At 35.4% G+C, this 12,554-nt stretch overlaps 1 pseudogene; it reads right to left on the minus strand.

Annotated features, from left to right (window-relative positions):
* Window positions 1-1,505: 1,505 nt before the first annotated feature.
* On the minus strand, window positions 1,506-5,845 carry LOC139151574 (cytochrome P450 1A1-like; annotated as a pseudogene).
* Between the last annotated feature and the right edge of the window lie 6,709 nt (window positions 5,846-12,554).

Raw genomic sequence — 12,554 nt, forward strand, 5'->3', positions numbered from 1 at the left:
AGGTGTTAAACTGTGAGGAGTGTTGTCTCCAAAGCTCTTCAATGTGCATGTTGGGTTGTGGCCGAATTCCAGGTATGATACCGAACCAAACCGCAACTTCAGGTATCGCCGTTCAGTATTTCGTTTTATCAGCTGATGTGTGTGAACACGTGAGCTTATGTCGCAGCAATGTTTGTCTGTGTGTCCGTCCGTCTGTCTGTCTGTTTCTGTCTGTGGGCCCGATATCTCAAAAACGGCTAATTAGATCAGAATCAAATCGGTACACAGATTTTGTTTGAGAATGGCAAGAACTGATTAGTTTTTGGTGGGTGTGGCTTGCATATTTCATGCTCATTTGAATAATTAATTATTTTAGAAAAAAAACACATACAGTGAGAACAGCTACGCAGAATTGGATGAAATTTGCGGAAAATGTTGATCACATAAAGATTTATCCGCCGTGAAAGACGTAAAGGCCTGACATCAGAGTTAATTGCTAATATGCATATTTGATGAATTTTTCTTATTAGGGATTTATATCTGAAGTGACTCGATCAAAGTTGACGAAACTTGGTATGTATATTGAAGATACTATGAGTTAACATTGTTGTACCATTATTTGGTGATTTGGTCATTATTGGTCATTATGCGTTTATTTGGTCATGATTACGACATTATTACATTATTATGAAACTATTCGGTTAATTCTATTGCCGTAATTCAGCATTTATGTCTTGGTACGAAACTAATCTCATCATTATTAATCCATTATTAGGTGATTTGGGCACGTTTATGTCATGGTCATGATTACGACATTTCCTCGACATTATTTGACTATATCATGAACTCAGTATTTTACCCTGCTTCATGATTTGAACCCTACCCATAAATCATTGTACAACATGGCGACTGCATGCAAAAGAGCGGTAAATCATATCTGGCAATCGAGCAGCTTCAAACAACTCTGTTGAGGAAAGTGATAGACTTACAGAAGCCGTGAGTGCATTCAGGGATGCTATCAACAATGCTGCGTCGCTACTCCAGAACATAACGCTTCGTGATAGCAACAATGTGCACGCTGATCGACGCTCACAATCGAGGGGGCACGGCAGAATGTCAAATGCAGACATAGTCCGTGAATTTCGTGACAATTTTGCCAGGGGCGGTACCAGGGAAGCAATATCATACAATTGTCCTGCAATCGTTTGTGCATTCGCCATGTTGTGCAATGATTTCTGGGTTATAGGGTTCAATCATGGAGCAGTGTCAAATAACGAGTTCAGATAATAAAGTGGGTCAAATAAGTGACTAGATAATGTCATAATCATGATTATTTTATCAATTCGTTTGTTTTGCCCTTATTCAGCATCGATGTCTTGATTTGGAACTTATCTCACCATCATTATGCCGTTGTTTGGTAATTTGGTCATTTTTGTGTCATTATTTGACTATTCTTATTTCGACCTATTTAAAAAGTCAAATCCACAGAAAAATACTCAATTAAGCTTAGGCCTAAAGCCGTCTTTTTAAAAATGTGCCAAAAGCATAGCGGTTAGAAAACTTTAATCTGATTTGGAACAAAATCTTTTCTGGAGAAAACGTCCAAACATAGTTATTGAAATATAAACTATGATTTATCCGTGTGGATAATATTATGCTGAATATAATGACATTTACCGTAACTTGGCTTATTTATTGGTGATATCGCTTAATCACAGAAATCAATTGTGAAAGAGGTAAACAGGGCGAAACTTATTTCCGATTTCCACTTTACCCGATTATCAGGACTTACTTTTAATTTATTGGTATAGTTCTGAACGTTTTGAAAGAAATCCGTTTCTCGTGACTGCTTTCTCCATTATTGCGATTTATCGATATGATTTGAGTTTGGCCCGGGCTGGTTATCTTCCACTTTAATATGAGTACACTCGTCTACTACAGTATGTTGATAGCCGAAATATTGCGATATTTGAAATTCAATGTCTAGACGATAAGCTTATTATTATATATAAAATTAAACAAATTTAACAAATAAGAACCATACAATATTTGACAAACTATTTATGAGGACTGAGTCTGGTGGTTTCATTATTTGCACAAATGTCAACAATGAGAAGGGAGGAAATTTAAATTCCCATTATAGGGCCTAAAATTTCAATATCAGCTTAAATTTCGCAAATGCAAATGAAATATTCGTACATTTCCAAGAATTTTTCATGACAGATGCATCTTTGAAGCAACGGTTACAGGTGATATTGAATTTCTTCCTATATGCCTATGGTGAAAAGATTGAGCGTATTTCAAGTCCACGCATACTCCCAACATTTTACTTAAAACAATTGGAACTAATTTGGGATAATTGGATGGTGAAGTAATACTTATTTAATCTACCAATGTAATCTTATCTGCTTTTCTTTTTATATTACACACTTGTTTTTATGAGTAATTTGTATTGCAAACACTTTTGAGAAATTTATAAAAAATATGAAAATCCAATTATCAAAAATTAGTTCCAATCGTGTTATCTGGTACTGTACAAGATACGGCACACCAAAACTCGTACAACTGTGTGTATGACAATGCTTCAAACAGAACATCCAGTGTACATAATTTTTTCATTTGAGTGATTAACAAAGCAAAAATATGTCCCGAAACTTGCAACTTGAAGAAACAGCGGCTGCATTTTCGGCCATGTAGATTTAATAAAAGCAATAGTTTTCGCCATTAATATCGCGCTCTGCTAAACATAACAGCGCAATCTAAACGGAACACAAAAGTAAGAAACAAAATCGTGGGAGACAATCACTGCTTTACGGATGGAGTCCTATAAGTAACTACATGTAGGAACGTTCGGAACGTAGCATGAACTCTGAAGTCTAATGTCAAGCCCACATCCACAGTGCGCACACTTTCTCCTCCGAAAAGAACATATTTTCATCCATAATTGCAATTATTTGAGCACGGCCAACTTGTCTCGATACGCGATGTGCTAAGCCGCGCTTTTAAACTTACGCAAACCCCGCTTTTCTCGCTCAATGCGAGAGGGGACCGACCGTTTCCGCCGCCATTGTAAAGCTCGGTGTGCAATGATTTCTGGGTAGGGTTCAAATCATGAAGCAGGTCAAATAATGAGTTCAGAAAATAAACAGAGTGGATCAAATGATATCAAGATAATGTCGTAATCATGACCAAATAATCGAATAAGAATGGCCAAATAATGACAAAATATGGCCAAATCACCAAATAATGGTGTAATTATGATAAAATAAGTCCCAAATCAAAACATCAATGCTGAATAATGGCAAAACAACCGACTAACCAATTCATAATAATGTCAAGATAAGAGTAGGATAATATCGTAATCATGACCAAATAATCGCATAACAATGGCCAGATAATGACACAATCGCCAGATAATGGTATAAAATTGGTGACATAAGTTCCAAATCCAGACATCAATGCTGCATAATGGCAAAACAACCGAATTAACCAAATAAGTTTATAATAATGTCAAGACAATTTCGTAATCATGTGACAATCGTGATCAACTAATCGCATAATAATGGCCAAATAGTGAAATAATATTGACAAAATCACCAAAAAATGGCATAATAATAATGAGATAAGTTCCAAATCAAGTCATCAATGCCGAATAATGGCAAAAACAAACGAATTACGAAATAAGTTCATAATCATGTCATAACAATATCCAAATTATAATCAGATGACATAATAATTGCCAAATGCTGAAATAATTATGACCAGATCACCAAATAATGGAATAATAATGATGAAATGAGTTAAAGAAAGTGTTAAAGATAATTTCGGCGGTGTTCTCACCCCATATTACGCAGTCTACTAAATAATGTCTTCGCTTGCATTGAGCCACTCCTGTGTCCAATAATTGAATACCTGAAGGTACCAGCTTACTCTAAAGGTTGGATTCAAGATTGAATTAATTACTTTACGTTTGTATTCATCAGTCCAGCATACCGATAGAAAACTACTGAATGTTAAGTCACAGTGTGAATGCACAATTAAGTCTTAAGACATTGAAATTTAATAACAGTAACTGAACAATTGTTTCAATCTACCAGGCAGAGTATTTCTCAATCTTTTTAATTACAAGCATGCGAATGTAAAAGAGATGAAAACAAAATGACAAAACATTTCGAGATGGCTTATGTGTCAAGTCGTGTGCTTATATGTTCTCACATCATCTTCCGTCTGCGAAACAAATTAGGCTTTGTCGGATATCGGATTTCTCGGTGTGGTAAATATTTTGAATCTGTCTGGAGAAAGAGTGAGACCATGATTCCACTTCAGTTTCGGATCATCACCTGGACACTTGTTGATAGTACAACGCTGTAGAAACAACGTGATGAATAAGAAGAGTTCCTTCTGAGCCAACTGTTCACCAGGACATCGTCTCTTGCCAAAAGAGAATGACGCCAGCTTTGCAGCTTTCACTTTGTTCAGAGACTCTCCGTCTTGTGAGAGAAATCGCTCTGGTTTGAATTGGTCAGGATCTTGCCATTCTGTTTCGTCAAAGTTCGCCGAGTGCAGATTTGGGAACAGGCGTGTCTTTCGGAATATCATAGCCATAAAATTTGGTATCATTCACTGTAGCGTGTGGCACTGACAGAGGCACCAAAGTTGCGTGTCTCAGTAGTTCGTAGATAAGGGAATCTACATACGGGAGGTGTTGCCGATCAGTGAAGGCTGGAGGACGTTTCCTTCCGATGACAATATCGATCTCTTGTTGCGCCTTCTCCTGAACTTTCGGATACAATATCATATATAAGAAAAACACGTAGAGAGTTTTGCCCACGGTGTCAAACCCTGCTCCAAACACACTAACTAACATAGCTGCAATGTTTTCGTCTTTCTTAACTATGTCCGCCTCTGTTTGTCTGCCGTACTTACGTATATTCAGCAGGTAATCGATTACATCATCCGGATTTCCGTCTTTCAATGTCATCTGATGTTCCTTTATTAGTTCATGAAGAAGGTCAAGTTCGAGCTCCAGTACCCTATCGAATTCGTCCCTCTGTCGGCTTGGAAAGTGTCTGAAAAGTGGCAGAAAGTCATCGAGACCACCACTTCCTGTTAAATATTCGGTAATTTTCTGGTTCATACTGAATAGTTCCTTCAATTTATCATCATCATGGCTATAGATCTTACTGAATAGTGTAAAGGATAATATATTTCCCACAGATAAATGTAGGTCATCGTGTGGATCGAGAATGTTACCCTTGCCGTCTTCTGTCAGAATTCTCAGTAATTCATTGCCTTCTGTTATGATCTTTTCTTGCATGACTTCTGGTCTGTCATCAACGAAAATCTTCAAAGCCGAATCGATCATTTTGCGCTGTTCAATCCACCTTTTGCTGTGAGATTGTATGAAAAAGTTAGATTCGTTTAAGGACAGCCGCTGCATACTAAAGAAATTAGGTCTCCCTGCAAAGGTCACGGCTTGCTTCAAAAGGGCGTCTCGTACAGCTTTCATACCATGCACCACTACTATGGTTCGACTTCCCAGGCGTACCTTGAATACATTACCATAGATCTTCGCCATTTCAGTGAACGTCTCGTGTGGTAGTTTACCAATTGACAGAAGAGATCCAACGACTGGCCATCCTCGAGGCCCTGGCATTGTACCAAGTGTTACGCCGCCCCTACCCCATTCAAGTTTCAGCAGAGACGCCCCGATTACAAGTGTCGAAATGACGAGAAACCAGTATGTCAACATTTTCCTGGATAATCGCCGTATACAAAGGTGTCTGAGCTACTACAGTATTTGTCTGCGCTGTGCGACCTGCACTTTACAGAGCTGTGAGAACGTCCGCAAACAACAAGCTCTTGGGACTAGTACCTAGAGAATGGCGACTGAAAACAACATATGCAAGGCACCCGTCACTTTTCATAGCCAATACGGTTATCAGTGACGTATGTATTATGCAAATAGATTAGGGGCCACCAGAAAAGGTCTTCTCTAGAGTATACACACAATTGTGTGGTAGTTTTTTGTTGAAAATACGCCTAGAGTCTTCCAAGGTGGCAGATTATAGTGAACTCGAAAGATATCTGACTGCCATTTCTTGCAAACATTAATAAATTATTACAATAAAAGTGATAACCCTTTTTTCGAAAGATCGCTTTGTAGTTAACATAAGTATAAATAGTAAATGGTTCAAGAGTATTGAATCTATACTTGAAAGTAGAAATGAAAATAACTTCCTTGAATCTCAGATGATCCTCTGAAAGACAGGGTTATCAAATATATAAAGAAACTCCAAACTGCATATGTCGGAAATTTGGAAAGACAAATCGTTTGTGATAGTAAGATCAAAGATTCGTGAAATACATTATTGATACACAGAATATTTAGGAAACTTTTTTGCAAACACCTCGAAATAATTAAAAAAAAACAAATTTACAGGAAACCCTCACCACATGTTGGCTAGGCATCATACACTGAAAATAGAAACAGGTAATTCACACCAAATATTATTAATAGAGTATGTGAACACTTTAATAATCAAGAAGTTGAAGATGAAATAAATGTATTACTTTGGTGACATGAATATACATAGCAGAGATATATATTGATTAGTATCATTAAAGGTAAAACGCCGCATAAAAATGTGTTATTAATTGTTGATTACTAAAGTTATTTTAAAAATCGTACACGAAAGGCCGAAACACTAGTTTAATGACAAAAATTGGATACAACAATCGTCAAAAGTACTGCAACCTTACAGGTCAAAATGTCATAGTTAGGGATCAGAAATCGTGGAAAAGGTCAAACAAGAGGTCAGGGTTAGTTTTATCTACTGTAATTTGTAGAAAGACTTTAGGAAGACTATTTCAAAATTGCTCTCATATATCCTTGTCCAATGATATTGTTAGCATACTCACACACAATACCCTGCACGGTCTTTATTTCTGATATTCATCAGCCTGCATATTTACAGGCAATATGCTGCACAATCTTTATTAATGATAAGCACTAGCCTTTCCCTGTCCCTGTTTATTCTATCACATCTTTGTCTCAATAAACTGACACTTTTATAAGATTGAGATAATTTTAAGCATTTAAAAAATCTTCCCGTTTGTATAGAACTCATGTATCTTGTTATTTACTATCTGAATGTGTCGACTTACTCTGAAGTTTGGATTCAAGATTAAAGTAATCACTTTGTGTTTGCATTGATCAGTCTGGTATATCCTCAGAAAACCACGGCAAATTCAGTCACTATGTGAGTGTAAAATTAAATGATCAGACAACTCACATTTAATAAAAATAATTGCAAGACGGAGCTTATCAGTCACAGTTACTGAATCATATACTAAGTGATACTCTACCTTGGAGCAAGCTTGTAAATGTATAAAAGGCGAAAACATTTAAATGCCATAAATTCAAAATGGCCACCATCCCTGTATGTGACAACGACTGCACACAATTTGATGAGATTTGCTACAAATATTGATCACACCAAGATATATCAGCTGTGAAAGATATTAAGGGGTGACATAAAAGATAATGGATAATTTGCATATTTAATGAACTTTCCTAATTAGGGATATATCTGATTTGACTACAAAATTGAAATCAAAATTGTCAAAACGTGGTATGTATATTGAAGGTACCATGATTTAACATTTTTGAAGGTCATTAAGCATTTTTACTCCATCAAACTCTTAATTTGCATAATTAATGAACTTTTGAAATTAGGGATATTTATTTATATTGACTTGACAAAAATTGATGAAACTTGCTATGTACATTGAAGATACTATGATATAACATTGTTGAAATTCATTAAGCATTTTTACTTCAGCGAAATACTTATTTGCATATTTAATAAACTTTCCTAATTAGATAATTATATATGTCTTAATTCACTTGACCAAAGTTGATGAAACTTGCTATTTACATTAAAGATACTATGACATATCATTATTGAAATCATTATATTATATTTATATGTATTGACTAGACCAAATTTGACAAAACTTGCTATGTGCATTAAAGATACTATGAAACAACATTGAAAGTCATTAAGCATTTTTACTTTAGCCAATTCATTATTTGCAAATTTAATGAAGTTTCATAATAAAGGATATTCATCTGTCTTGACTAGACCAAAGTTGACGAATTGCTTTGTATATTATAGATACTATGACACGACATTATTGAAAGTCATTTAACATTTTCACTTCAGCCAATTCCTAATTTGCATATTTAATGAGAACATTTCAGTCAATTTCTAATTTGCATATTTTAATGAACTTTCCTGATTGGGGATATATACTTGGATTTAGAATTAATCTGTGGTGAATATTATTCATTATGTTGATCATAACACTTTCAATGAAGTTGCAAACATGTGGCAAAGGTTCAAAGTTACACATAACTTCAATATGTAATGAAACACGTGAGTTCATATCTACTCGCGAAGGAAACATTGTATATTTGTAGTTGCATGTGCGCACGCGAAAACAACGAACGCACTCACAACGCGATTTAACGACACTGATACGGCAACCGAGGAGGCTCATGAAATCACTTTTGATAATCACTCAAATTGTAGCATTGAGAAATTTTCATTTTATTTTAATTTAAAATTGCATTTCCATTATGACTTTATTACCTGTTTTATAAGTAAGTTCACTTTTATTTAAACTTCGATTTTGACTTTAGATTTCCTTTACATTTTGATTTTCTTCTTAAAGTTAGAATCATTTATATTCTTGAAAATGAATCTAATTTTTATTTCGAGTTTGATTTTGATTTTTTTCTCACGAATGAAAAATAATCGCAATTTCTTTTACAGTTTGATTTTTCTTTTACATTTTTGACAATGAAATTAATTTTAATTTCGATTTTGATTTTGATTTTTTCTCTTGAATGAAAATTGACTTTGGATTTCCTTTATATTTTGTCATATGTTTTAAAGTTAGAATCATTTTCATACTTGAAAATGAAATTACTTTTCATTTCGAGTTTGATTCTGATTTTGTTTTATTCTCTCGAATGAAAATTGACTTTAGATTTCCTTTACATTTTGATTTTGTTTTAAAATAAAAAACATTTTCATTCTATTTGAGAGAAAAAAACTCGAAATGAAAATTAATTTCATTTTCAAGAATGAAAATGAAAAATGAAAATGTAAAGGAAATCTGAAGTAAATTTTCATTCAAGAGAAAAAATCTAAATTAAAATCAAACTCGAAATGAAAATCAAATGACCAGCAAAAGTTATTGCATGAGCCTATTCGGTTGCCGTACACTAAACATGCTAAAGAGAGTCTGAAGATCATTTTGACGGTTGCTACTTCGAAAATATTTATATGTGTTACACAGTCAAACTGTTCCCCTTATCACAGGAGTACAGTAACTAGTCAATATACATCATTCGGTAAGCACAGTAACATAAAATACTTGTTGTTTCAAACTAAAATCATCAAAAAAATATAAAAAACCTAGACATTGTGCCTCTCGTAACTGAAGAAAAAACACTGTCTATTACTGAAATCATTTCGTCTGATATACCACTTCTACAAATTGTATTTCAATGTATTTAGTAGACGCATGTACAAATTCAGGAAATTAAGCAAATCATTCCAAAAACGTTTCGGACTCTGTCTTGACTGAGTGTGTTGAAAGGTATAGTTATGTTCAATGGTAAGCTTGCTGTAATTATCTTTTGTAGAATTTTAGGAGCACCTTTCTGTCTCGATCTCCTCTCGTTAGGCGCCAAGTCTCGAGGTGACGATCAAAGAAGGTCACTTCTGAACATATTGTCCATTGGCGGAGAGACTGTACTATTTTTCTATTTCATATAAACCTCTGTTTTATACACATTTATATAAAAAAAGTAAAACAACGTTCTGTGCAAGGCAAAAATGGTCATGTTCAAATAAATCACTTATATAGAAGTGACAGTACAAAGACCGTCTTCTGTCACAAATGTAAAGAATACGGAACGTATTAAAGAGGAGATTAAGTGTCATACGTTACATAAACTCTTCGCTTGCTGTCAATATCGATGATGCAAGTCGAAGACATTTCGTTCTTGAATAAGCCAAAATAACATTCAAATTATTCATTGGCCAAACAATCAACATCGACATCGAACATATCTTAGGCCAAGCATTTAAGGTAGTACACTACGCATGTGGCCAGTGTGAAATAACCATTGCATAGGATTGCATGTAGAAATGTCAGAAAACTTACTAAGAATTTTCACAAATGATCCATTGCAATATGCTTTATTGAAAAATGTAAATAAAATACCATGTCACCATGCTTGATTTTTGATAGCACCATAAGATACTACTTCATTGATGCTGATGCAAAAAGTGCTGACTCGGCATTTTTATCGCCATATATGCGACATCATTTTGGCTGAATCGTTGTTACGCGAGCAGTAACTTTATATTTGTTAGTTTCTATGGAAAATACTATATACAGAGAAATTCTTAAAAGCATAAATGTAAGGAAGTAAGAGTACCTGCATCCACCCTAGCTATATTTGAGTTAATAAAATGGATAAATTTGTAATGAAGCCGTATGTGATGCTAAAAATCAAGGGGTGACGGGTGATTAATTGTACGTTATCTCTGTTTATTTTTTGTATCCCTATCATTCTGGCCAAAACATATCCGGAAATTAAGAAAATGACAATACTCTGTCATAGGTTCATAGCACTGGGATTGTCAGAATTGCTAAAATGAGTGAAGAATGAGCAAAACGTGCAATTTCGGCTATAGAATCATGGGGTAAGGGGTGATTCGGTGCCAAATATCTCAGAAGTAGAATGGGAACAACCCTTTTTCTCTTCATTTTTCTTGTCTACACTTGTCACACTACATCATATGTAATTTTCAAAAAACTGGCAATACTTTTGGTTTTGATTTTGGGTAGTCACCCACCTTAAGCTGTGATAACCCATACCGATATAGATCAAACAAACATCAGCGACAGTCATTCTCCTGGAAAACAACTCAATTTAGAACGCCATATTCATTCAAAGTTTCCATGGGAGAGTGTGGGGTAGGGTTATAAAATAATCTGCTCACGCAAACCTCACCCTAATAACATCCATAACTCAAAACCCTTTTTATCGTACTGCATAAACTCAGACAGTTGCCACTCCCACGGAATGTGCTACATGCATAAAGTTGAGGGTTCGAGACAGTAGCTAGGCCAGAATGAATGAGTATACAAAATCTCTCTCTCTCTCTCTCTCTCTCTCTCTCTCTCTCTCTCTCTCTCTCTCTCTCTCTCTCTCTCTCTCTCTCTCTCTCTCTCTCTCTCTCAGAACTGGTCTGTCTGTATGACATTATTTGCTATTAGGCATTGCTGTTGGTGCGTAATAAACTTAGCCCAAGTCTGTTGGTATATAAATCTATACATGAAAACAGACTTCACCGAGGGAATGAACTTCAACTGAGTGTTGCGCTAGTGATGAGGTAATCGCGAAATAGAAGAAATATACAAATTGGCAGACTGATGTGTAGGTCATAGGTTGAAGGTGATGGCCCATGGCTTAGACTGGTATACCTGACAGATATACTAGTCCCAGTCCACGGTAACTTCCGCGTCCCCCTTGAAAATCCAAACGACTAGCACCAGTCCAGGTGAGTAATAAAATTTGCAGTGTACGGAACTGGATAGCCTTTCCAGCCGTTGATGGTGCACAATACAACTCGTAAGGAGTTTCTACGTTTTTAACGTTATTCGAAAAGTATTAAATCGTCCGAACGTTTCTTGCTTGTCCATTTGTTTTTCCCTTCCTTCTTAATTAACTAAGCTCGATCACAATTGGACACGGTTAAAAATATAATGAAAAGGCTTGATATTTGCAAAATATGTTTCAAACTGTGTAGTTTTCAAACATTGTTGTGTGTGATTTCGACCAGGCCACGTCACACCATGATAAAAACGTGTCTCTATTCTTAAACATCCAAATGTTACCATCGATCATCGATGCGCGCTTTACAGTGGTTTGCTTTGAAGCATTGGCATTAGACTAACTAGACATTGTCTTAATCGAGGTGTTGCCAACACTGTCGGGTGCAATTAACAGCTAAGTGGTAACATGAGTCGATCATAAAAAAATCAACTCTGCAAAAGTTGAAACATTGTCTAGCAGACGGTCAGACGTAGTCTAAATAACACCACAATATATATCCAAGCAGGTCCAATTCTTATCACTTGCTTTCAGGTGTAGTTGTTTTGACTACATCTGACCTGCTGCAAGACAATTTTTGAAGTTTGGCAGAGATGATTTCACTGTGATCGACATGAATTACTGCTCAGCTGATAATTACACCTGACAGTGTTGGCAACACCTCGATTTAGAGAATATGTCCACATCACGTAATGCCAGTGCTTCAAAGCAAAGCACTGTAATCTACCCGCAAACACTGACAACTTTATCAGGTTAAATTCATCTAAAGTGACAACATTAAACGATAAATACTAAGAATAAAGAGAAACAACGCCCTCATACATATACATTGTACATGATAATTTTGTTCGATACAAGAATGGTTGTAAATCTA

Source organism: Ptychodera flava, chromosome 15, assembly GCF_041260155.1.
Source record: "Ptychodera flava strain L36383 chromosome 15, AS_Pfla_20210202, whole genome shotgun sequence".
NCBI classification, from domain to species: domain Eukaryota; kingdom Metazoa; phylum Hemichordata; class Enteropneusta; family Ptychoderidae; genus Ptychodera; species Ptychodera flava.